At 39.6% G+C, this 26,269-nt stretch overlaps 1 long non-coding RNA gene across 3 annotated transcripts in view; it reads right to left on the reverse strand.

Moving 5' to 3' along the window:
* LOC144291801 (uncharacterized) overlaps window positions 1-26,269 on the reverse strand; it is a 129,955-nt gene that overhangs the window by 64,149 nt on the left and 39,537 nt on the right. Inside the window, exon 4 of one of the 3 annotated variants that reach the window (XR_013359336.1) lies at window positions 19,531-19,979. The exons of 1 other annotated variant lie outside the window; for it this stretch is intronic. This is a non-coding gene — a long non-coding RNA (uncharacterized LOC144291801). Of the gene's footprint in view, window positions 1-19,530; window positions 19,980-21,377; window positions 21,552-26,269 lie in introns of those variants that run through there. One more of the 3 variants, XR_013359339.1, reaches the window with a different exon arrangement.

Below are 26,269 nucleotides of genomic sequence, written 5' to 3' on the forward strand. Positions count from 1 at the left end.
GCATACCCCATTTGTCAGCTGTTAAACCATAAGATACTTTCTAATTCACCTCATTTCTCAATGTCTCCCAAAATTCAGTCTTGTGAAGGAGAGTGTGAGCAATAGGATTGAAGAAAAGACCTTCTATTCAACAGAGTCTATAAGTAAAAACATCATATAGTTAGAGATAAAATCTTCTCTGTGTCCTCAAGCCACCGTGCTTTTACTGGAACTGGCCAATGCCCTCTAAAGATTTTATTTCACTTTGTTTTTAGTTGAATGGATCTAAGTTTGAGAACCGTTATGCGAATATCCCCTAATACATGAATGAAGACCCGTGTTAATTAATACATGGAGTTGGTCACGCTCATCCCCGCTCGGGTTGTCAAGGTCACCAGCTCTGACTCCATGTTGGCCAGGTGGCTCAGCTCTAGTTCACTGCATGGACAGAACCCCTTACACACAACTGTCGGGCAAACTCATGCCCTTCCCCCAGAGTGTAGATAGTTCAGCCCAAACCTACCATCAACTCAAATGCAAATGATGGTGAGTTAATCATGCTGTCTTTATAAACAAAGAAGAGCACATCAATTTTCATAATATCATTTTCTATTTCCAATATGAACATCTCAGTAGTCTTTAATCAAGTCGTAATTTCTGAGTTCATTCCAGTCTCATGGGCCTCAGAACCGTGCTTCAGGGCATAAAGAGAACGGCTGGGATAATATGCTAGAGGACACAGGCAGCTACAGTAGCATATACCGCTCTGGGCACCCCTGGCTCCTTGATTCCCTCTCTTCCTACCTCCTTCAGTTCCCCAAAGATTGAGTTAGTGGCTTGGGTAACCTTCTGTTTCCCAATTTCCCTAACAATATTTTATCAGGAGCTTGATACTCATTTTACTAATTGCTAATTAACCAAGACCAATCCCTTAAGAATCTTTGACAATGTAAGTAAAAAAAAAAAAATCTCACTTCTTCTTCTTGCACAAAGTGTGGGACAAATGCCTTATGCCTTACTTCAATGTTGAGCTGAAGGTTATACATAAGAAATGTATATAACTCAGATGTCATGATGGCTCTCAAGTACTAAGGGAACAATTAAGATTCCCTATTAAGAGTCCATGGCCTACTGAAAATTTCAGAACCTCTCTCTGGCATACAAAAGTGCTAACAATAGCTGAATTAAAGGTTACATACCATCTAACCACAAGCTTTCAACAAATTATTGCAGAAATAAAAAGCCACCAGTTAGGATATAAAATCTAAATAAACAGAGCAGATATTCACCTAGTTTAGTTTCTTTACAAAATGGATCAAATATGCTAAAAATGTTACCATTGCTATGGGCTTTAGAACGGTAAAAAGTAGTTTATGCAAGACACTCAAAAATACCCAATCACCAGTAAAAGCTCCGTTCACTGGCAATTCATAAAAAATTGAATTGAATCAAATCAATCTCTCTATCATGAAAGAAACATTTTTGGACAGGGCATGGTTGATCCTGAATTAGAGAGACAACATGGAGTGTCATGATGTTCTTTAGGGTGGGAATCTGATTAAATCAAATTTCTCCAAAGCAGAGAAGTGGGAAGGGAAACAACATGGGAAATATATACTTTGTGAAAGTATAATTCTAGGCTTTTACATGTGCCATCTAAATATATTTTCTGAGGGAATTGAACAAGGGGTAGTGGAAGGAGAAGCAGGCAGAGGGTTTGGGTGACTGGGTGACAGACACTGAGGAGGGCACTTGATGGGATGAGCACTGGGTGTCATACTATATGTTGGCAAATCGATCTTCAATTACAAAAATATATTTAAAAAAAGAAAAAAATATGTATATTTTCTCAGAAAGCCTGGGTATCTCAGTTGGTTAAGTGTCTGCCTTTGGCTCAAGTCATGATCTCTGGGTCCTGGGATGGAGCCCCACGTTGGGCTCCCTGCACAGCAGGGAGTCTGCTTCTCCCTCTTCCTTTGCTCCTCCCCCTGCTCATGCTCTCTCTCACTTTCTCAAATAAATAAGTAAAATTGTTAAATTATTCTCTCAACAAAACAAAGAGTATGTATGATTATTTCTTTCTACTATTATTTATAAGTTGAACTTAGTAGTGTGGAGGAAATCCACTTCATCCAGAATAATTTTGTTAATCAAGTTCCAAATGACTTCATTCTGCACTCAGTCACATGGCATGGAATCACAGGAGAATGTTTTGGCAAAAAACTAAGGTGTTTTATAAGGTGAATATAAGACACAATCTTTGCTTTCCAGATGATACAACAAAATTTTCAGAGCTCATATGAGCAGCAAGCAAAACATACTTACGAGTAGTTCATATTAACATTACCCATATTAAAAGATTTCTCAATTTTTTAAAAAAATGAATAACCAATAGATATCAACAACTTCCATATGAAGACATAAAAAAAAAAAAAAACCAGATGTCTGGATCTTCATTGTTCCAAAAACAGACACTGGGAAGAGAGTGTGTATATCTTCCAAAATAATGCCAGTCATTCTTTTCTTACAACACTTAAAGTATTGAGATCAGATAAATTAAAATGTGCTTAGTCTACATACAAAGTCTAAGTCCTAGTTTGAGACATGGAAAGATGTTATCAGAAACCACTCCAAAATAGAGACATCTTGCTTTCAAAAAGTTTCCAATATAGTAGAGTTTGATAGTGCAACTAACCCAGGTTTTCCTTTTTTGTTTAGTCATTCTCTGGAATGCAATCCAAGGGCTAAGACTATTGCTCCTAGGGCATTACAAGGAAGTGAGCTCCTGCATCAGTAAGTCAGTTTATTATAAATGGCCAAACCTTCTTGAAATACTTTGCAACTGTGATTTGTGTTAGGTCAAGTCAAAGTCTCTCTCAGAGGAAAATACAACAGCAAAGACTTCAGCCATTTCATATTAATGACCTTCTTTCTAATGAGTTCCTAAAAAGAAAAAGAGGAACCATCTCTATAACTGTGGAATCTAGCAAGCAAACACCATGAACTTGCATTGCCAGTGAGAAGACATGATGAACTCCAGCTCAGAATCATATTGAATCAGGTTCAATTCAGGACATAAAATGAAATGAAAAGCCCAAACTAATTAGATTGTAATGAGCAGTTCATATGCCTTATGTTGTTTTATCACGTGCAGTAGGTGCTGTATCCCTACAGTGAATGACTTCAAGCAAGTCATCAGCTTGTACTGTGTTCAAGAATGCTAATCAGAAGGAAAGGCTCTTTTTATGACATGCTTGAAGAAAGCAAGATTGATTGTAGCTTCTTGATCATAGCAGCGCCAGAGGAATGGCTTTATCTCTATTAAACTTCACTTGCGTTTCTGGAAAGCATGGAGTGTCCTAATGAGACAGGCAGAAATAAAGGAGTTCATTAGTACAAAATTGCTAAAGTTGAAATGTCATGTTGCAAGTTGGAAGCTGATATTCTGAAGAATATTCAGAGTCTGGGTCTGAAACTCAAATGTCAGTAACAGGTACCATTTGGGTTTTCCTCAGCCTGTGCTTCCTTCATCTCGCATTACTGTTCAGTGAATTTTTAATTCTGTGGCCCCAGGGGCCTTTACTTATATCATGAAATAACTCAAAGAAAGAAAGAAAGAAAGAAAGAAAGAAAGAAAGAAAGAAAGAAAGAAAGAAAGAAAGAGAGAAAAGAGTGGTCTACAATTTGTCATAAGGTCTCAAAGTGATTTTCATTGTACCATGGCTGAGTGAACCAGATTAAATGAATTAAAGAGAAACACAAACTAACAAAAGTAATTTTCTTTTTGTATGCAGGTCATCTGCTAGTGTGTTCTTGATCCATTACCTACTCTTTCCCTGCTCTGCTTTGTATCTCTGGGAACTATATGGCCCAGGTTCCTGCAACTAGATTTTGGTAGGTTTGGCCAAGGGGAGGCACTGGCAAAATCCTACGGGAAGTAAAAGATGGCAAAGTCACAGTTTTTTTGTTTGTTTGTTTGTTTTTCTGCTCTTATTTTCACCCATGACAATGATTCTATCTTCTCTGTGATTGTGGCTCTAAGAGAGAAGCTCCTCTCTCAGGGGTCTCAGGTCCAGTAAGACAGTCCTCACCTGGGTATCTAGATTCTAGTTTCCCAAGGTTGGTCCTCATCTTTGAACTGTGAAAAAGAAATACCACCCCCTTGTCCTTCTAATCCTTGGGGTGGTAGTGGCTTCCTATGGTTTTTAATTTCAGGATCACTTCACTACCACCTTGCCAACATTTCCATCATTTACGTAACCAATTCCCTGTATTAAATCACCTCCATCTGAAATACCTAGAGTGGTTTCTGTTTTCCTGCCTGAACCATTATTAAGAGAATGGTTTTACTCAGAAACTTTCTTCTCAGGAGTAACATTCCCTTTGAAACTATCCTCATGAGAAAATATACAAGGACGAGAATAAAGAGGGAACAAAGAACAAATTACTAAAAGAAAAGGCTTTACATGAGTCTCTTTCTATGACAATTGTCCCACAATACCATCATTTATTTGTGCATCTGCTGCAAGTGACAATTGCAGCCATGTGACAATTAGGAGTCCTTAAACATTTAAATGTCTGCACATTTTTAACCTCCTGCAGATTTTCTCTAAATAATTTGCTTACATTCTACTTAACTACGACTTAATTTGCTGCTAAAATTACGTGTTTCATATTCATATTCAACATCATACCTCTGGTATTTTTGATGCAACAGATATTAAATTTCATTAGCAGTATCTTGGAAGAATAAAATAATTGTGGAATAAATTTCAAAACCAAAAATGAAAGATTTCCTGACTATATGAGATGCAAGATACATTTTGAGTGGGAATAGAAAGAGAATAGTCTCTTTCTTTTAGTCTCCTCCAGGTTATTCGCAGCCTTTCTCTTACTAGAAAAACTCAAACCAATAATAGAAGTCTTATTTGTGATTTAAAAAGAAGAAAACTGGGTAAATATTTAGCCTATCTTGGAAGATCCTTCATAATAGTGAACATTTACACTTCCACATAATTGGAAGTTTCTCACAGTGATTTGGCAAAGTATCAATCAATTATCCTTGCCCTCAAGACTCCTGGGTTCCACTAGTAAAATATCAATAGTTGCATTTTTCAAAGCCTATAGTCTTATTATTAAAATTTATCCCAGTTTTATACATGAAGAGTCTGACTTTCTGTTACTACAGTTACTTTACATTTACATTAAATAATATTAATGCAGGAGATCCTTCATAGCTTGGTGACACCAAAGTTATCATAGCCCCAAAGCCTGTTTTGAAATCCTCTCACCAAAATTCATTTATACATCAGAAGTGCCCAAAAGAGGACTATCATGGCAAATTGCCCATGGTTTTTAGTAGTGAAAGGACAGGATTGGCCAACAAACCATGGCTGTGGACAAACCAGGAGCCATCCTACTGCAGGTTGATCATAAGCCTGGTAAGCTGCATGCTTAGCCTCCTTTAGCTTGACTTTTGCTCATCACCTCTCTTCATTCCAGCAGCTCATGAATACCCAGATAACCCATAACCTTTTGAATTTAAACTATGCCTTACAAGATCAACCTGAGGTGATGGGCTTGATCCACAGGAACTTTCCCTGAGGCTAGAAAGATCCAAGAAACATTAGAACCACTTTCAATGAAAGCCTCAACCTCAAAGAAGCTGAGAGATTTAACTAGCAGTCCTGATTCCTTTCCTCTGAAAAATGGTGTTTTAGTTTGCTGAGGCTCCCATAGCAAAATACTAGACTGGTTGACTTAAACAGCAGAAACTTATTTCCTCACAGTTTGGGGAGCTAGAAGTCCAAGGTCAGGGTGATGGCAGGGTTAATTTCTTCTGAGGCCTCACTCCGTGGAGTGCAGACGGCCACCTTCTCCCTGTGTCCTCACATGGTCTTTTCTCTGTGCACATACATCCTTGCTGTTTCTCTGTTTCCAAATTTATTCTTCTTATAAGAAGGCCTGCCAGATTGGATCAGGGCCCACCCTAAAAATCCCATTTTGACATAATTAACTCTTTAAAGGCCCTATCTCTAAAACAGTTACATTTTGTAGTAATAGGAATTAGAGCTTCGACATATGAATTTGGGGTGGGGGGCTGGGGGGGACACAATTTAGCCCATAACAATGAGACTAGAGAAATGTGTCTTTGTTGGGCCTATACTTTTCTTTCTGCAAACTATTCTTTCCTTGGTGGTTGCCTCACCCAATGTCCTCATTCTTAAAGATCCTTTACTCTTCAGTTCTGTGAAAATTCCTTAGAATAGAGCATGAAAATCTCATGTTACTCTATGGTTTCAATGGCAACTAAGTGTTATGTATTAACTTTTTCAGGTATGTTTGTTTTGCAATAGGGGTTGAGCATTAACCAAAAAGAACAAAATTGCATTTGTGAGATTACAGTCACTAGCAATGGAACACAGGTGATGTTTTTTGTGTTTCCATAGCTTTGAAATCACGGAAGATCTGGAGCCCTCTCTGTCACCTACTTGTAAAGTCAGCTTTGCTCCTTGGCCTCCTAAATTATCATCATTATCATTCAGGCCTACCTAACATTTTCTTTATTATTGTGCATTTACAGAGTGTCAGTGGGATGCTACATCTAAGGAAGCTGCTAAAAGTTGGTAAGTAGTGTTTGAATACAAATCTCCAACCCAGAGCTGCTAGAAATTATGTTTATGATTCAATAAATGGGTTTTTTTGACTATTGCCCAAACTGTGCCCCAGCATGACCTGGGTGGACTAATCCTGCTAGGGGTACTATTTTTGGATGTCATAAATCTAAGCTTCTGACTATTTCTAGTCATTAAACATCCCATGGAACTTTTCATAACACTAAGGGTTTTTAATCCCCAGCTTCTGGCCAAATTCCAACTGGAATAATTACATTCTGCTTACTGTACCTAAATTCTCATATGAAAGTTTGAGAGACTCTTTTATTGTATCATCTCCACAATTAAACTGTAATCTGTAGAGTGTGTTGCATGGTTCCTAACACGGGAGAATGCATGCATCACATAATCCTGTAAGTTGTATTTCTGATCAAACTCCATTCAGCCATTACATTTCTTCAGGCTCTTTGTAATAATTTTAAAGCCAAAATACAGATGATAACTACTAAATTTTATGTTGTCTTAAATCACAGGGAATAGAACTCAAGAGTTCACCATAAGAGTCCCCTTCCTAACAACAGGAAAATAGAGCTTCTTTGCCTGAATTTCATTATTGTTCACATGGTTGTTTGGGAATTCGGTTTCAACTCAGAAACACACAAAATGTTACAGGCAACTTGAATTCATTAGATTCTTTTGATTATATGGGAAGTTAAGAAGAATAAAGCTTGGTCTTCCACTATGCCATACCCACATAAGTAAAGTTTCCAATTTCTAGTTATAGAGAAAAAGAATACCAATTTTTCAAAGGTCTGGTCACCTAACATTCAAAAGATAAACAAAATGATCTCACTGAAGGAGTTCATCAAACATACAAGGTCTTGAAATGGGCCTAAAGTGACAGCTGCTCTTGCCAGAAGAGGGTCTGGCAGGCATCTAGATTCAAGGTCGAGGGGTGGGATAAAGACCAGAAACACTGGCACCGGACAAGGGTAGTAGTATAGGGCAGTGCATTAGACACATTAGCTTTTGCTGGTATCAGCTTCACAGATGAAAAGAACTCAACTTGTCCCCATAAAACAGTAACAGGAAGTGCAGTAGAGCCAGGCAGGAGCGCTCTTGTTGTCATTACTATTCAAGTGACCTGAGATCTCTTGGGTGGGATGGACAGGTAACCAGTCCTTTTCAATTAAGACCTAGCCAATGTGTTTTGCAAAACCTCAGGCAATTCCTATTCCAGTGACTTAGGAGGCTCACATGTCTGACCAGCTGGCCCAGGTGAGGCCTGCGTCTGCACTTGTCCCACCAGGACTGAGCAACCAGACCAGTGGAAGAATGCCTCTGGGACAGAATGTAATGGGGTTCCTTTGTAACCTTTTCCGACTCTTACATCAAGAAGAGGGGATTTCCGTGGCCCCTGGTGGCTCAGTCAGCGAAGCATCCGACTCTTAATTTCGATTCAGGTCATTATCTCAGAGTTGAGCGTGGAGCCTGCTTAAAATTCTCTCTGCCCTCCCCTCCTCCTCCCCCTACTACTCCCTCTGAAGAAGAAGAAGAAGAAGAAGAAGAAGAAGAAGAAGAAGAAGAAGAAGAAAATAACTTATATATCAACTTGCATCACTTTACTACATGTGTAGCTCTGATTCCCTTGTTTCATGTAAGGGACAGTGGGAAACAGAAATTCTGGAACCTTGAAATTCAGTTCATTTACGAATTGATTTTTCTCCCTGAATTTTTGTTTTATTACTATCAAAATAACATTTCTACATGGCTAGACCGAACTCCAAATGAAATAGATCTGCAAATACTGATAGAACAGATTTCCTTCTGGTCAACAGGATAGCAAACAGCATGTGTCACCAAATTCAGATGTAAGAGAGACACGACATAAACAGAGACAGCATTAAAAATAAAGCTACAAAGCTTTGAAGAACCAGTATATATTTGGTGTTTCATTGTACATTTAATTCCAAGAATCACCCCCCCCCCTTCTCAAGAAAATAGAACTAGCTAGAAAACCATGGAAATGTATCTGGTGAAAGCCTCAGAGTTACATTCCCATTTAAGCTGTTTCCACATTTTCCCCTCTTCAAATTTTGAAGCACTGTCTTTAAAATTGTTACATACCCAGAAGGGTTGGCAGAATTAGGACTGGAATAAAATAGGATACGATTTGTAAAATCGTAAAATCATCTTCATATATTTGAATAAGGTACGCTTCCCCCTCTCAAACTTACTCTGTAAAATGGCTCTTATAGCAGTTGTTAACACCATAGTGTGAATGTGAGGCAATGTGCTATCTCTCTCAGTAATATTTGCATTTTGGATCTCATTTCTAATTGTGGAATGAAATAATCTGTTCCAGATAAAAGAATTTTAAGTTTAAGCCCAGAAATTATTTTTGAGCTCTACTTGATCACCTTTTTTTGGTAGCTTGAAGGGAAAGACTCACAGAAAGTAGTTTTTCTTAAGAGAATATTCTCTTCCTGCCAATTTTTGCTTTACAAAACTACATTGTTTTACATTATGTATGTTAATCAATGCACTCGGAGACTTGTAGGGAGCTGGAAGGGCTTAGAGCTGGAAGGACTTTAAAGTTTATCTAATCCAATCCCCATATCCAGAGATTTTAAAATAATAAATCTACAGCTGTCTTTAAACTAATCTTTGATACACACAACTCACTGTTTCATAATGATCTTTCATCTAGATGAATGTCCCTTAGTGACATGATTAGAAAGTGTCACTAGTGTTTGTGTCTTTATATCTGTACGGGCCCATCTGCACGAGCCCAGAGAGACAGCCCTTGAGGTGAGGCTACGGAATCACCCACGCGGGTTACGTGCTGTGAGTAGTTTTCTCCAGTATGGTGACAGATTTGCTTTAAGCAACGCATGAACTCCAATCTCACGTCCTTATCGGCCAGTAGTAAACACGTGTGCCACGGCAGGCTGGGATCAAAGATGAAAGAGACCCTTGAAAGAGAGAAGTTGACAGGGCCACATGAGGAAAGGTCCCTGATCCGAGCTTCCTTAGAACAGTGCTCTAACCAAGAAGCTAACCAGCCACAGACACATACAAATAGGCACACCCCCATTTTACGATGAAATCGCTTAACCATCATTGGCCCACTTTTCAGCAAATGAATGTTAACGCATTATCAGGTTTCCAAGCAATTATTCAAATCATTAGAATGTACTAGATTTCTCTTTTTCTGTTTCTGAAGAGTGTGTTGAGTTGTTGACTAGTGATGTGAATGAGCAACCTAAGGAGTGGGGCGGAATTTATTCTTATTATTAATAACAGACTTCACGTAGGCCCTGGCATGATCTACAAGGCTTAACGCTCCAAAGCTAGAGATCACAAGTTACCCATGACATGATGGAATTTGTTTTTTAATGAGTGTATTTCATCTTAACTCATGTTGTCATGTGGAGCCATGATGTCACCTAAATGTAGTTAAAAGCCGTAAAAGGTGCCATATTCTCCTACTAAAATATTATTAGCATTTTACTAGGCTCCTGTATCCTATAATAAGAGGCAAAGAGAGAATCCAGATTTCTACATTTCTCTTTTTCTACAATAGAAATGAACTTCGCCTGCTTTCAAGAAAAGACTACAATTGCATGATTATATAACAAAGGCAGCATTATTCGGGATTTTGAATGGAAGAACTCTGAAAACAAAATACAAAGAACATATAAATGTCTGAATCTTTAAAAACTTAAAGTTTATCTACTTTAGGGGCACCTGGCTAGCTCAGTCAAAATAGAGTGTATGACTCTCAATCTCGAGGTTGGGAGTTCGAGCCCCGGCTGGGAGTTCGAGCCCCGTGTTGGGTATAGAGATTACTTTTAAAAAATATCTTTAAATAAAGAAATGTATTGGAGTGCCTGCGTGGCTCAGTTGGTTCAGCATCTGCCTTCGGCTCAGTTCATGATCTTGGGGTTACGGGATCGAGCCCCACATCAGGCCCCCTACTCGGCAGGGAGTCTACTTCTCCCTCTCCCTCTGTCCCTGCTCCTCCTGTCTCTTTCTCACTCTCCTTCTCTCAACTAAATAAATGAAATCTTTTAAAACACACACACACACACACACACACACACACATTTTTTTTTTAAATTATCTACTTTATCTGTAAATCACATGTGTTGAGTAAGAATATGTCTTGAGGAGGCACATATAAGATCATCCCCGACTCTTGGTTAGGACACTGATGTCCCAACCTTGTCATTGTTGTTTTCAATTATTGTGCATTTGCCTAAAAAGGACATATTTAAGCAATATCGCACATAATGTAGAAGAAACATGTCAGTAGTTTGCCAGAAGTCTGAAAGCCAACAGGCATCTCCTGAGGTCTGATTCAAAGCCAGCACTGTGTCGTTGGAGGATAGAACTGCGCAAGACCTTAAGTAAGCTTCAAGCCCACAGAAAAATGACCCAGATTTTCACTGTCATACGTCTTCCCAAGATATCCACAATGGAGGGTAATTCTTTTGCTGTAGAAGATCCACTGTGCTCTAAGTCACAGATGATGACAGGCATCATAAGGTAGTGCTCCATGTAACCAGAGGGCCTAAGCACAATTGTACACGTATAAAGTGGTTGGAAAAATTTGTTTACTTAAGAATGTTTCATGTTTAACAACTTAGTTGCCATTTTCACCATTTTCATTCACTTTTGTGCCAAATGTACCAAGAGCCCAACAGGAGCTGATTTTATGGTACTTGATAAGTTTCCTGAATCTAGAAAGAGAGTGAGTCATACAGCAAGATTAGGAACAAACCATGTCTATTTGGGTTAGTGTGCTAAACTTGGCTAATGGTTAATTCAATCCATCTTAAGTATGAATTTGGGGAAAGAGATACATTCAACAGGTGTAAAAAAGATGGACCAGTTCAACTCAATAGCTTTTGAGGTCTCTTTAACTCATTTCTACCAAAGCCACATCGTTATTTATAACTATTGGATATGAGGTTATTCTCTAGACCCAAAGGGAGTGGAGGAAGCAGAACAATACTAACTCCCATTAATTCAGGTAACTAAAATCTAACCACTATGCAAAATATGTTGGTTGATTTGTTTGCCATACCCAATTTTATCTGAAATTGTCCTGTTTGTAGTCCTCTACACTGGAAATAGTCTTAGGCTATTTTGTGTATAAGAATGTCCATTGATCCAAATATTAATGAAGACCACTGGCCAGAAAGGAACCAATACAGTTCTTTCTTCTATTTTTTTTTTTTCAGGAGATGCATTCAGATAGTGGTGGTTGCTACACCTGATGGATCATACTCAGGAGCTGTCACCATGTTGGGTCATGCTCAGAATTGCTAAGCTGAGATATTCTCTCAACTAAGAGCCTGCCCTACTTGGAATGGAGGTTTTCATGAAATCAAAATGCCTTGATAAAAAAGGCACACTTCATAGCTACCAATGTTCAATCCCAGAAATACCCAAACTTTTTAAAAAGAATATTTTTAGGCTAATAAAATGGTAAATGCCGTATATGCAGAACAAGAAGGATGACTTTTGAAATTCAAGGGCAAATTAAATCGAAAAATGTAATTTATTTAGTGTTTCCCTTAAATAAACACATAAATGGATATAATTTGATGAATGCAATGTATGCCAGCAATAGTGATAACACCAAAGAGAATTAACAACTAATTTTGCAGAACTTATTTGGCTGTTTAATTTGTGTAAACACTGTTAGTACACTTCATCCTGTGTTGTAGTTTATTGGACAACTAAAACTTCAATGCCCCGATACTAGCCAAGAGGATCTGGAATAGAAGTGCTAGCAGACCCCTCTGGCTAAATTGGAGATAGTTGCAATGCCATTGAATGATGTGCACATGATTTTGCAGAAGTAACACCAGCACCAGGCATTTGCAAATGTGCCAAATTCTCCAAAACTTCTACACAGGGAAAACGTTTAAGGATAGAAATAGAAAACTATGCTTTAAACTAAAAGCAGCCTTGCAAGTAATTACATGCCTACTTGCTCAGGGTGATAAATTACACTTGCTCATGCTTTTTATACTTTTTCTATGACTTATGAGAAGATTATAGGTAATCTTTTTCTTTCCATTGATACTAGTAAAGTTGCATCCAGGCCATACATGTTAGTCTGGAATTAAACAACTTTGAGTGTGATCTGGAGCCAAGACAGGTGGTGAGAGAATGCAGGAACTAAGACGTTAGATTGAGAAATGGGGGCAGGGGGAGGGCAGTGGAGTAGAGAATCACTGAAGACCAATTCATGCAACTCATAGTGCAGCTGTGTGGAATAAAATTCAACTGTGATCAAAATTGCAGTTGACAACCTGAAGACAAATGGAGAGCCAAGAGACAGACAGCTCGTTGAGAAAGCTTGGCACCCACAAGTTTAGCCAGTGAACCGTGCAAGGAAAATAGAATGCAGATGGAAACAAAAGTAACTGAGATGTGGTGAGAGAAGGGACAGTAAACATCAAGTCCATCAGGTGAATCTGAAGGCATTGCGATGGGCATGAGACTGTGTCTGTTGGGTTCAGAAGTGGTCTTCTGGGAATCAGGCAAGTCCCCTACTGTCGTCAGCCTGAACATGACTTTCTCTCATAGTCACATGCCAGTGACCACCCTTCTACCACCTTCCTAGGTAAATTGCAGTTTGCTCCAACACTATCCCCTAATCTACTCATCCCCATCCAGAGGTCTTTTTGGGCCAACTGTTCTTTCAGACTCATCATGGCACTGTCAACCTCTAAGCAAAGCATCATTTTTGACAAATAGCCCAAATATGAATTCTGTTGATATTTCTCTTGTAATTCACAACATTTTGCGGGGCTTGGGGTGGGATGGAGTCTTCCATTGCTAGGACCTCTACCTTAGTTCATACCTTGTTTTGTCTAGCTTTGGCCTAGCAAAGTCATGTCCCTTGTATCTGTTTTTTTTCAGGTGAAATTATCCCAATGACTCCCTAAGGGTTTGGTCTTAGTTTTCTCTAATTTTTAAAATCTTAAAGTTTAAAGAGGTATTTCTGGACAGCTAGTATGACATCCCTCCCCTGCAGAAAATCCTAAAGTGCTCTTGATCCATCAGACTCAATCTTACTGTCCACCATGGGAGAGGTCTTGTCAAAAATTTCTTTTTATGATAATGACTCACAAATTACTCTACTTATTCCACCCCTATTTTTGGAGAAATATGCATAGCACCTCTTCTTTCTGATAGATGATAGCCATTTTTTTTATCTTTTCTTCTGCATGTTAAATTACCCTGGGTCTTCCTCTCATTTAACTTACAAGATAATTTCTATAATTTTCACTACCCTAGCCATCCTTTCTGCACATGCTCCAATCTGTCAATGCTCCTCCTCAAATGGGCAAACCAGACATAATATCTTAGAATAGACCAAGCAATACTGAGAATCAAGGGATTGTAATTTCCCACAAAATAGATGTTTTTAAAATCTATGCAACCTAATCTTGCTAGCTTTCTAATAGATGCATTATACTCTCAGCTCATATTGAGTTTATCATCAACTAATTTCCTCAACTCTTTTTTTCCCTACATGGTCAATACCTATTATTTTCTATCTGCTGAAGATAACCATGTGGATAAAGGAGGATTATGACTTAATGTTCAAATATGACCCAAAAGAAAAATGCAAAATCAATAGATAGACCTGTGCCGAACCCAAAAACTTAATTAATGACAGTCATCTTTTACCAAAGAATGCCAGATATCATTTGTTCAGCTAACTTCCATCTCACTGGGGAAGAGACAATTCAGTGGTGGAGGAGAGGTAGAAAGGCACAAACATAGTGCAGGTGCTGGGGATGTATCCAACAAATGGCAAGATTTTCAGCTGGATAGAAAAAAAAATCCATAAGGATTAGTAGAAAATGTCTGGAAAGATAAATTTGGACAATGTTATAAGGCATCCTAAAAAACAGATGGTGGCATTTCATCTTTATTAAGTAGGCATTGGGGAAAATTTAATGATGTTTGAGCAACTCAGTGACATAATAAGATAAACTAATATTCATATAGCAAACAGATATTATAAAGTAATTCTAGCAGATAGCATCTCATTTAATCAGAACCCTGCCCTACAAAAGGGCAGTGACAGGAAAGGTAGAGTCAGAGCCAGGAAAAGCCATGTGAGCTAATGTGGCATTCAAGAAAGAAATAACCAGGATAGTGATGTCTAGAATTAGAAGAAGAAGAAGAAGAAGAAGAAGAAGAAGAAGAAGAAGAAGAAGAAAGCCAAGATGCACTTGACAATGAAAAAAAAGTAGCTAGATTTGATAACTGATTGGATGTGGAAGCAACAAAGTAAAAGAAATCAATCATTACCACACAAGTTTTATCTTAATAACTAGAAGAATGGTAGTTCTCCTAATAGTAGTGGGGTGGAGCAGCAAAGACGCTAGGATTTTTTTTTTTTTATGGAGTCAGAAAATATCAGATTGTTTCTGGATGTATTAACATAAATGTTTCCTGGGATATCTAAATAATAAGGTTCCAGAGCAGAGAGTTGTACGTATAGAGTATCAAAATGAAGTTATAGAAATAAATGGGAGTCCCAAGGGAGAAATGGCTGAAAGCAAAGGGAAGGGTATTATGAGAGGAACTGGTGAAAAGAAAAAGTGAACTCCTATTGAGTTGTTATAACAGGCAATAAAAGTGGGAAGATGGGGGCAGCCTGTGTGAACAAGCAGGAGGATTTAATGATGCAGAGAACCTGAAAATGATATAGTTCCTATGACAACCCCAAGTTGATCCAGTTACCCACACTGGCATGAGCGCTCCAGAAGAATATGGAATCTACATTTTGACTTCTCCATGCCACTAAGAGGACAGGCCTACTTGCTGTGCTGGGAGGAAGTTCATTGGATTTAGTGAACTTAAAGTGTGGTTTCAAGAACAGTTGGCACTGTTCAGAATTAAGTGTCCTGCTGGAGAATCCAAAGTGATAATGAGAGATCCCAAAGGTAGAGAGAGTGGAGGCCCATGTCAAAGGTGTCCATCTATCAAGAGTTAGGAGAACGTTCATGATTAGGCTGCAATGTAGGGGTGGGTTCTCCTCCCTGATGGACAATGACAGTGACAAGATAAGCTCCAAATACTACAGGACACGAGATTCTAGGCAGCTTCTAAAACATTGATTCTAGGGACCTCTGGGTGGCTCAGCAGTTGAGCATCTGTCTTTGGCTCAGAGCCTGATCCCTGGATCCAGGATTGAGTCCCGCATCAGGCTCCCTTTGAAGGAGCCTGCTTATCCCTCTGTCTGTGTTCTGTGTGTGTGTGTGTGTGTGTCATGAATAAATACATCTTTTAAAAAAATTGATTCTAGTACACGAAGGAAAATAGTCAGAAATCAGGTAATAGCAGAATTTTTAGTAAAGTCAAGGTTAAAAGAGGGGCAAGGATTACTAATGGGTTATTCCCAGCATAATGGGATAGAGATCTCACAATTTCTGCCTTAGGTAAGGATGATCTGTGGAATCCGGAGCAAGTACAAACCCGCAGAGGCTTCCAGTGGCCACAGTCATGAAGACCTTTCAGATTGCAGAGACTGAATCCAGCAGTGAAATGCAGAGGAATGCCTTTAGGAATAACAGCTTCCACCAGGATACAGGGCAGCTGGTGGGGAAGCCAAATTGCAAGGTAGAAAGGCATGAACGAGTGAAAAAGAATGTAGTGTATGGAAACAACTAACTCTGATAGAAGTTTGAACTATAAGAGAGAAGGGGTGGGGGTGGAGGAGAGAAGACAGACATCGGGAAAGAGCAGTAAGGCCCAGAGAAAGTTCTCTGCATCTCCAGGTGATAAAAAACAAAAACATCTGTCAACAAAAAGAAGGACTCAATGGAAAGAGGGATCATCCACAAAACTGTGGGATCTAGAGGCCAAAGAGAAGGCAGTGAGGGCACACTAAGTGTGTCCAGGCAGGGAGCCCGGGCTTGGCTGCAGCCTGAGAAGAGGCCTGGGGTGGTGAGGGTGCTGCACAGGAGCCCAAAGGCCCACCATTCGTCCTAATGGCACCCTCAGCTCACTGTGCCCGTCTTCTCTCTGAGTCTGCATTCACTCAGGAATAGGGGAGATGGCCTCGATCCTTCTGGCTTGCAAGTGATCATGGACAGATTGAACGTCAAGATGTGAAAGGGAGGAAGCAGGACCAAGAGGAAGATCGGAGTAGGCCCAGTGTTGTCAGGAAATGAGGAAGGAAGCCAACCCGATGATGGTGAGGATGGGATCACAGAGGTTCCAGGGTGGAACGAGAACCAGCTGAAGGAACGCCGGAGTGCAGACGTGCCAGGGGACACTGCTCGGCACCATGACCAAAGTCCTGGCTGGCGGGCCACTTCCGGATTCTGGCTCAGCCACTTGTAAGTTATGGGACCTTGGACAAACGACTTAATCTCTCTAAACCTGCTTCCTCATCTGTAAAATGAGGATAATGTTGCCCTTGTGGTTGGCATAAGAAAGTAAGGGATTAGTGAAGGAATCCCATCAGATAACATATATACAGCACTCACGATCTTGCCAGGCCTGCAAGTGTGCTCCAACAAGCTCCGTGAAGTTGAAATAAAGAAGAGAAGGGCACAGCGGAGGGGAAATCATAGAAATTCGTAGTGACTTCCAACCACTAGAGTTTAACTTTCTCCTGTACTGTCATCTTGAAGTATGAAAGGATAAGGCAATGAGTGAAAAGGATTCATACTATAGTGGAAGCTGCGGGGAAGGGGGGGTTAAGGTTCCAGAAGCTGTCCTCCAGAAGGAGCAGAGTAACTAAGGGGCTGATCGGCAGGCCAAGAACAGAAAGAGCAAGGCCATTTGATGGGAAAACCAAAGGAAGTTCGCGATCCGAGAGGCCAAAGGCCTGGGGAGTATGAAGCTCCAGTTCATAAGAGACTGGGTGAGGGATACGATTTGGAAGACACGGTCAGGAAAAAGGCATAATAGAGAAAAATTGTAAAAAAAAAAAAAAAAAAAAGAAATAGAAACAGATCAAAAGGGACAAAGCAAGATGCAGAGACAATTTCTAGAATGATGGCTTCAAAAACCTGGATTTTCTAGCAAACTCATTTTATTGTGGGTTTTATACTTCTTGACTCTTTTGCCACCTGCATATATTATTAGTTAAGTCAAAATACTGAATAAAGATGAAACAAAACATAAATACAGACATTAGAAAGGAAGTGGCTCATACCATGGTTTGGCCTCTCAAGTCCTTATCATGAAGAGGAGGGAAAGTCAAGTTCTCTGACACAGGGAAACCAAGGGTCCTCACCCTGTACTGGGCATGTTTGCCTTTCTGATGAATTTAAAGAGGCATTCCCAAGTATTTTCAGTGCTGCTGACGGGATAACCATAGAATTAAGCCTAGTGAAAACCTCCATCTACATTCATGAGCCATTGCCTCAATTATCATAACTCACTGAACACTCCCTCAAGTTCCAGGCAGTGTTCCACACAATCTTATTTAATCCCCACCATAAGACCCTAAGAGAAAGGGACTGTGATCTTGCACATTTTTACCCGATGAACCAAAGCACAGAGATATAACGTCGCCTGCCCGAAGTCACCGAGCCTCGCAACAGCAGAGCCGCCGAGAGTGACTCTTCAGTACACACACTTAAGTGTCCTGGAAAATTTCAAAACACAGGCAAATGCTCAGTAAATAGCTTGATATTTTTCATTGAGAAGAAAATGCGTACATCACAGCTGTTTTTTCTCCTAATATTTCACTTTATGCAACGCTAACGGCTGAGTAACTTCTGATAATCGCTTGTCGTTCTAGAATCTTCTCTGGAAGCGTGTGTTTGGAGGTCCAAGACAGAAAAATTCAGATAAGATGGTAACCCCAAAACGTTGTGCGGAAGTGGCACAAAACCTCAGTTTTTCGAGATAGCAAATATTGGAAAACTTAGCTATGAAGGCCTAAAAATGTAATTGTAGCTTGGTAACACTATTAAATATGTATACTGTGGTCTTTTTGACAATTGTATTAATCCTTTTACAAAGCCTTCAGAAGTTCCATCACAGAAGCATGGATGCTGTTTTGATCTATTTATTACTCTTAAGTGTTCAGAGAACTGTCCCTATTTTCTAATTAACACTTTTAAAGATAAAAAGCCATGTATTAAATCAATCTGAATGATGGTTGTTTGTGAATCCCACAAGATAAGGCAATTTGCATGTTCACTTTGTACTTACAAACTAAATCTGCACATCTCCAAAGCAGCCCCTTATAATGTAAACCTTTTGTGAGTATTTGTAACTTGAAAGAAAGTTTGGCCTACTACAGAAGCAGTGCCAATTATCTAAAGGGCTTCGTTACCGAACATGATTAAGATACAAAGATACTGGGTTGTTATTTCATATTGTTTGCCATGGAATTGGAAGAAACGACTTTTAAAACCTCCAGGATCAGAGAGGACTACCTTTCCATGGGGAGCTGACACACAACTCGTTTCCCCCAACAGTTTACGGCTTTCAAAAGTAGCCAGTTGCCACTCAATTGGGGTAAAATTCCTTTGATATGAATTAAATTGCTTGCTGATGAAATGCACCTTTCAGCGACCTGTTTGAGTTTCAGCGGATGCCGTGGCACACTTTGTGATGTGAATCCCAGCATTAGTGCTAACTCGCCGTGGTGATTTATTATTGGATTTTCAGTACTGATGAGTCAGCGCCATAAGATGTTTACCAAATTAGAATTTCGAGAACAATGACACTGTTCTCATTAAACACAAGCTTTCGATGCCGATATAGGCTATTATTTCCACATGGTTATGGTGTGGTGTGTTCACACTTGGGGCACTCATCAGATAGGGTTTCTTTGCCTTTGCAGGATCTGTCTTCATTGGGCTTTACGTGCTCAATCAACTTTGAAACCATGTGTAAAAGCCCCAAGTTTTCAAAATTCAGAAAAGGATCCTTTATCTTTTTCTAAACAGTTCAACCTGTGCTTTTCCCTTTGCCAAATGCCTCAAGAAACCAGAAGTATCATGTGGGCTAGTGAAAATGCTATCAGATTTTTCTGTTTTTTTTTTTTTTTTCCAAGGAAAAGAAAAACCAACGCCTTGTATCCATTGACCTCTCTTGAATGGTTCTGTAAACGCCAAGACGTCCAAAAAGCTTTAGAGACACTGAGTACTGGGACCGTCAGCATGCGATGCTGACCTTTCCTGGCAAAGAGCACATGATCTTTTTTTTTTTTTTCAGGTCTTTATTCAGCAAATATTTGATATTATTATTATTTTTTTTTCTCTCACTGAGAATTTATTGACTCTCCCCTGCAGGCTGGGGCTGGTGCTGGTGGAACTGTTGGAGACCCAGCAGACAGAAATGTAAGCATGAAATCCTTGTCTTCATGTAGCTTGCTTTCTAGAAAAGAGGACAAGCATAAGACGAATCTCTCAGTAAATATGTAAAATAATATCAGCTCACAATTTCTATAGGGGCTAGATCTGTCCTAGATCTGTCTACGATTGAAGTACTTTAAACTTCAGCAAAAGCGAGTGAAATAAGTTTTGCCTATCCCCAGACCAATTTTGAGCTTATGGGAACAAGAAGAAGCTTCATATATCCTCCATACAAGAACTGCGCCTTAGTAGCCCGTGCACAGTCTTTGCATTTAGGTTCAGTCATAATTCCACCTACTAATAGCACTCTGCAGCACTTTGTATTTTGAATCTAAATTAAAATGGTCAGAGGGTGCATTACGGTTGACCATTCGGGTATGTTTAGTTGTGATGGAGCCCGAGGAAAAAACAACTAGACAATCTTTTTCAGGCTCTATCACTATTAGTAGATGATTGACAACATCACACTTCTTTTCTTTATTATGTCATGATTATAATGAGACTACGTACAGACAAATAAAACATATCAGCGACTCAGGGCACCTGGGTGGCTCAGTCGGTTATGCATCTGTATTCGGGGCCGGTCACGATCCTGGGGCCTGGGATCGAGTCCCACATTGGATTCCCTGCTCAGTGGGGAGTCTGCTTCTCCCTCTCCCTCTTCCTTCCCCCTCACTAGTGCTTTCTTGCTCTCTCTTTCTCTCTCTCTCTCAAAATAAATAAATAGACTCTTTAAAAATATATATATTAGCAACTCAAACCCTAAAGCAATGCATCTCAGCATTTGGCTTTTGTTCCACCACAAAGCACGTGACCAACGATGTTCACACATGGGGCTGGGTTTTGGGTTTGGTGGATGGCTAAGGACTTATGCGGTCCCCAGGACCCTAGCTAAACCTCCACCACTCCTCATTCCCTCAAGACTGCAAATGGGAATGTGAGTGTGTGAGGACCAAATTATTGTAGGAATAACTTGGAATCTTCTGCTCTAATTTATTTTTCAGCAAATCAGTTGAAAACGATTATTAATCCCAAATTACATGTGAACCATCTCCCAAAGAATCCCAACAAGCGTTCATGCCGCAACAGTGCATTTAGAACCACTGACCCAGATAAACGAAATTCTTCTAAAGTTAGATAATCATCTGTGCTCTGAATTTTTAGAAACTCAGTATATAGTTAAATACCAATAACCAAAGGCGGCCAGTGCCATACTTTAAGCATTGATTTTGCTTTATTACTCTACAGTTTTCTCCTACACGGCTTCCTCTCCGTCTCCCATAGGAAAGATTTGATGGCAGAGGGGGGCGGGGTAGCTGGTTAGCTCTGTCGCCAAAGCAGGTACTTCCCCCTCCTGCAGTCTCTGCGGCTCTCAGACCACCACTGACAAGTGTTGATATGTGGAAGTAGTTACCTCAGGTCGACTGTTCCTGCAGCCAAGCTGGGAGCAGTCACATCAATGGAAAGCTCTGTGGTCCCTGCCAGCAACTCTGGTCCACAGATGTCTCAGGACGCAGCCCCGCCCTTTCATGGTTGCAGCAGTGGGGTTTGCAAAGGATCAGCACAGCAGAGTCGTAACCGACCTTAGGGTGGACTTCCACAAAAAGTAGGAAACTTGTTGGATTCAGAGGAATATATTTTTTTTATATTTAATACCCTCAAAACATGTTTTAGAAAGAATCCCTTTTCGATTCAGGTAGGAACATTTTGTTCTTTCTGTGAATGAATCCTTTGCTTATTTGGGGGATAAGTGTGGTTTTACATACCCTGAGTTTACCCATAAATCCTTCTGAAAATGCAAACTGAAAGCACACTTTCCTTCTCATTAAATTCTATTATACCAAAAGAAAGATCTAAGTATAACTGTAACAGGATCTAAGCGGGGCTGTAAACCAGAACTACAGGACCGCCTTGTAAACAGTACAACATGAGAACACTTGAGAGGCTCCGTCTCTCCATCCTGACTCGATAAGCAATTGCTGGGTGAAGCCAAATCTATACATTACGTTAGTTGCTTAAACCCAAAGAGCATGGCTGTGTAGCCTTTTTTAATTATTGTGAGACAGGGAACATGTTTGACAGAAAATGAAATCATTAAATATGATTTCTCTAGAATAATGTGACCGCTCGTTGACAAGGCAGCAGGGTTGGAACTTCATTTTTTCACCTTTTAGCGAGTAAACAGAAATTCTGTAGAATTCAGGACACCCATGGGCATTAAGAAAAAGCTTGGCTTAAAGGCCAGGGTTGGTTTGGTTTGGTTTGGTTTGGTTTGAACTCAACAAGGGAAAGAAATTAAAGAGAAAGAAAAGAAGGGAGAAAAGAGAAATAGGACAGAAGAAAGCAGAAATGGAGCCAAGAAAGAAGGAAGGGAGGAAGAGAGATGTGGGGAGGGAAAGAGACAAAAGACAAGGGTGGAATAAAATATAGAAGTTAAATACACTGACAGCGCAGCTACTTAAACACGCAGAACTTTCAGAGCCGATCAGCAAAAAGTTTGAAAGCTCAGGTGTTTCTATAATTGTGATACGTTGGGAAAATTCACACTGTTAAATGAGCCTCAGATTCTCACTTCCACCTGCATGAGACAGAAAACACTGCTAGGGTGCTGGGTTATAATCGAAACGATGCCAAAATGAGTGCAGGAGGATGCAAGACTTGTGAGATCCTTCTGTCTTGTGCTCCTCCGCTATGAAATTCTGGAGTTTGTACATTTATATTTTAATATGCTATTAATAGGTTGCATTTGTTAAATATTTGGAGGGAATAACTTTAAAAACATGCCACTCTTCTTATGAGGAAATTATTTTTAACACAGGATAAAGATCCGGTGTTAATTTATTTTTTTCCATTGAGAAATAGTTTCAAGGCTAAATACTCAAATCCAGCCCATGATCCCAGGGATTAGAAGTGAGCAAGATGCTGACGTAGTGATGCGGAACTAGAAACAGGGGGGCCATTCTCGTGAAGGCCAGCGTACAGGTCTTGGAAGAACAGGGTAGGATGCCAGGAAGGAGACATAAAACTAAAGAAGGTTTCCTCTTCCCATGTAGGAATATAACAAATCTAAAGCCATGTTTCAGATTAGCTCTATTATATGAGCACTTTTTCATGAAAGAGCTATGTACAAAGAGGGCAGGCCGTATCTGAATGTCTGTGCGAGAAAACCATCCTATAATTACAAACTTACTTTGTACTAAAGATCTTTGGTTCCACCGTAAATGTTTTTGTTAATGGAGATGACATTGGAGAAAACTTTTCCAGCTTTACAATATCAGTGTATCCTGACCACATGGTTAGGAATGAAGATTTCTAACATTTTTGCCCGACACATGTTCGTGTGTCTGTTTCCACAAGTATAAATTATTTATTCTTCTGGATCTCCATTCATCAATCTCAAAATGGAGAAAATATAGAAAATGTATGTATTATGGATTTGCTTGTCTGCACTCTATTATAGAGCAACCCTTGCCCACATTTAAAGACTTATTTAAAGAGAATTTAAATATAAACAGATTCACATGCACGTGCATCCATAATGGAAGAATGGAAAAAGGAGGAAATGTTACGAGATTTCCTTTCTAGTTTTTTCTACCAAGCACCACATCTTACATGTACGGTGTCTGGGGTGTTCTTTCTTAAAAGGATATTCATTCTTTTCTCTTATCAGTGCCGTGCACTAAGAGCAAATGATGCTGAATTTGTAATATTTGTGATTTTTTTTTCTTGGCGTTTGTTCCTGATTAACCACAAAGTTCCTGTAGTAGCGATATGGTGACTGCTTGCACGGGTCGAAAGTATTGAAGCCCAAGTGCTCAAAGGAAGCATAGCTTCAGGACAAAGGTCATGAGGAGAACACCTGATTTGGGTTTCAGGGGTGGCAAGGAGGGCCGAAGGGAAGTGATGCTTTACTCCACTTAACCTGGTTTGTCAACGCATCTTTGCACAATTTATTTACTTCTGACACTTAAATGCATGTGCAAATCCTCTGAGGGCTAAGTCACGCCATTAATCTTTTGTGGTGCGTCATTGTTATGCATATATACCAATTTTGCCAAAAATTCCCCATTACTTCTTCTTCGTTAAATAACAACAAGCTGTGAGGGTTAGTTCTGCATCAGCTCCTCAATTTCCTCATGAAAAATTGGCCTGCTTTCTTTTGGGTTTGTGAGCACCCAGGCCAATATCACTCATGTCTTGTTACATAACAAAAGAAAACAAAGGCGACTTGAACGGTAATCTGGCTTCGCCTGTTTGTTCTGGATCCCATTTTGATCTGCACAACTCAGACTACAGGCATTGTTTCCTCGTGCCCTATACGTGAAAAAAAATAAGGCAAACGGAATACGCCAATCCCTTAGTTCTAGCTCTTTGCCAAATCTGCGCTGAGATTTAGCCAAATCTCCTCACCCATTTATGGAATGACATGTGCCCTTGCTAGGAAAATTCTCACCATCTCATTCAGCCTCATTCTCTTCTAAATCTGTGCACGCATCAGGCTGGCTAACCAGCAGAGCCAGCGCTTTCCTTTGCATGTCAAAGCCTGCTGAATGTGCCATTCCTTCTCTGAAGGGCATCCGCACACTGGCATCCCAGGTACCTCCCCGTGGAGGGTCACAAAAGTCTGGCTACAGTCAACACCCTGTCCTAATCCTGAATGAATGTCATATTTCTTGAACAGGTGCTGGGACCGAAGACCGGGACCAGCTGTAACTCTCGCAGCCTTTTTCATGAGATAATAAGAATTTTAGGCAGGCTTGATGGAAATTTTGAGATTCATTGAATTGATAAATGTCAAATAAGTGGGGAAAGTAAGTGAGTGGCTTACGCATTGATTTGTCATCAATGGAGCTGTAGATCAGATGGCAACGTGATCATTTTTAGAGCAGCTCTCGTCTTCCTCTGCTCAAATGTACCAAATGAAGCGCCCATTTGCTGACTAGAAATTCACAGTTGAGGTCGACTGATGATGCAGTGCAAAGAAGCCTGTTCTGTTCCTCTGCTCATGGATGAACTGTGCCAAGCTTCACCTTTAAATAGCTCCATATTTAATTATGCGATATTTAGAAATAAAGTTCAGTCACAGCTCACTAATAATGTGCTCCCACCTAAGACAGAGGGGGGGGAAGAAAGAAGGAAGGAAGGAAGGAGAAAGAAAGAAGAAAGAAAGAAAGAAAGAAAGAAAGAAAGAAAGAAAGAAAGAAAGAAAGAAAGAGAAAGAAGGAAGGAAGAAAAAGAAAGAGAAAAGAAAGAAAGAAGAAAGAAAGAAAGAAAGAAAGAAAGAAAGAAAGAAAGAAAGAAAGAAAGAAAGAAAGAAAGAAAAACTCAATTTAGCAACCAGGAACTCTTAAAAAGAAAAAAAAAAAAAAGAAAAGGACAACCCAGTGCCAGGCTGCAACATAAAATAAAGCATTTATTTAAGGGAAAGTTATAATAGATTAAACTGATTATAATAAAAATAAGCTAAACAATCTTAAAGGGTGATATTATTTTCCTATTTCACCATAAAACCTTAGGAAGTTATGGATTAACTTAAGCAAACAGAACCCAAAGAAGGTACAGTAGCTACTTTCTTGAAAACAAAACAATCTTTTCGTTCCTGCCATTTGTCTGAATTCTTCCTTCGGGCAAGCTGGACAGCTGCACTGGTAGGTTTTTTAGTCATGGGTTATAAGCCCCACCTGGCTAGATTTGTTTAGCAGACAGCTGGCAGAGTTAAATAAAAAGAATGAGACACAAAATGCTTCCCAAAAAAAGCTGAGAGAATACTTTTTGGATGTTTTAGCCTTTTGGAGGTTGATGGTTTTCTCTCGACTTTTTTTCCTGCCTATATTCACATACTACTGCACACTCACATCTAATAGCATGTGAATCTACGTCGTAGATATTTTCTCCCAATTATAACACCCTGGCTGAGGTAAAAATGCAGCACAAATGAAAACATCAAGTAAGCATGTCTTGAACGACTTTTTTTTTTTTTTTTAGTTAGAAATACCAATTTGCAGTTTATAAGTCCCCAAGAATGACATCAGTTTTAAATTAGCATTTTTTTTATTTCTACATTTTCTTTGCTATTTTTTTAAAGCCAATAAAATAGATTTTCTTCATCTGGAATGTTCTTTCTAGCTTAAAGATAAGAAGGAGGCTAAATTGTGGGAATGGCATCCTTCTGCATCTGTTTCGCTCACAAACCTATCAAATATCTAATTTTTGGCATGACTGCTGGCTCCGACAGGGGGATGACATAAACCAGCTTTGTGGTTACATGTTTCACTTTTAATCTCATGGAAATAAAAATCAGCACTGAAATGT

Source organism: Canis aureus, chromosome 20 (assembly GCF_053574225.1).
Source record: "Canis aureus isolate CA01 chromosome 20, VMU_Caureus_v.1.0, whole genome shotgun sequence".
In the NCBI taxonomy this organism is placed as follows: domain Eukaryota; kingdom Metazoa; phylum Chordata; class Mammalia; order Carnivora; family Canidae; genus Canis; species Canis aureus.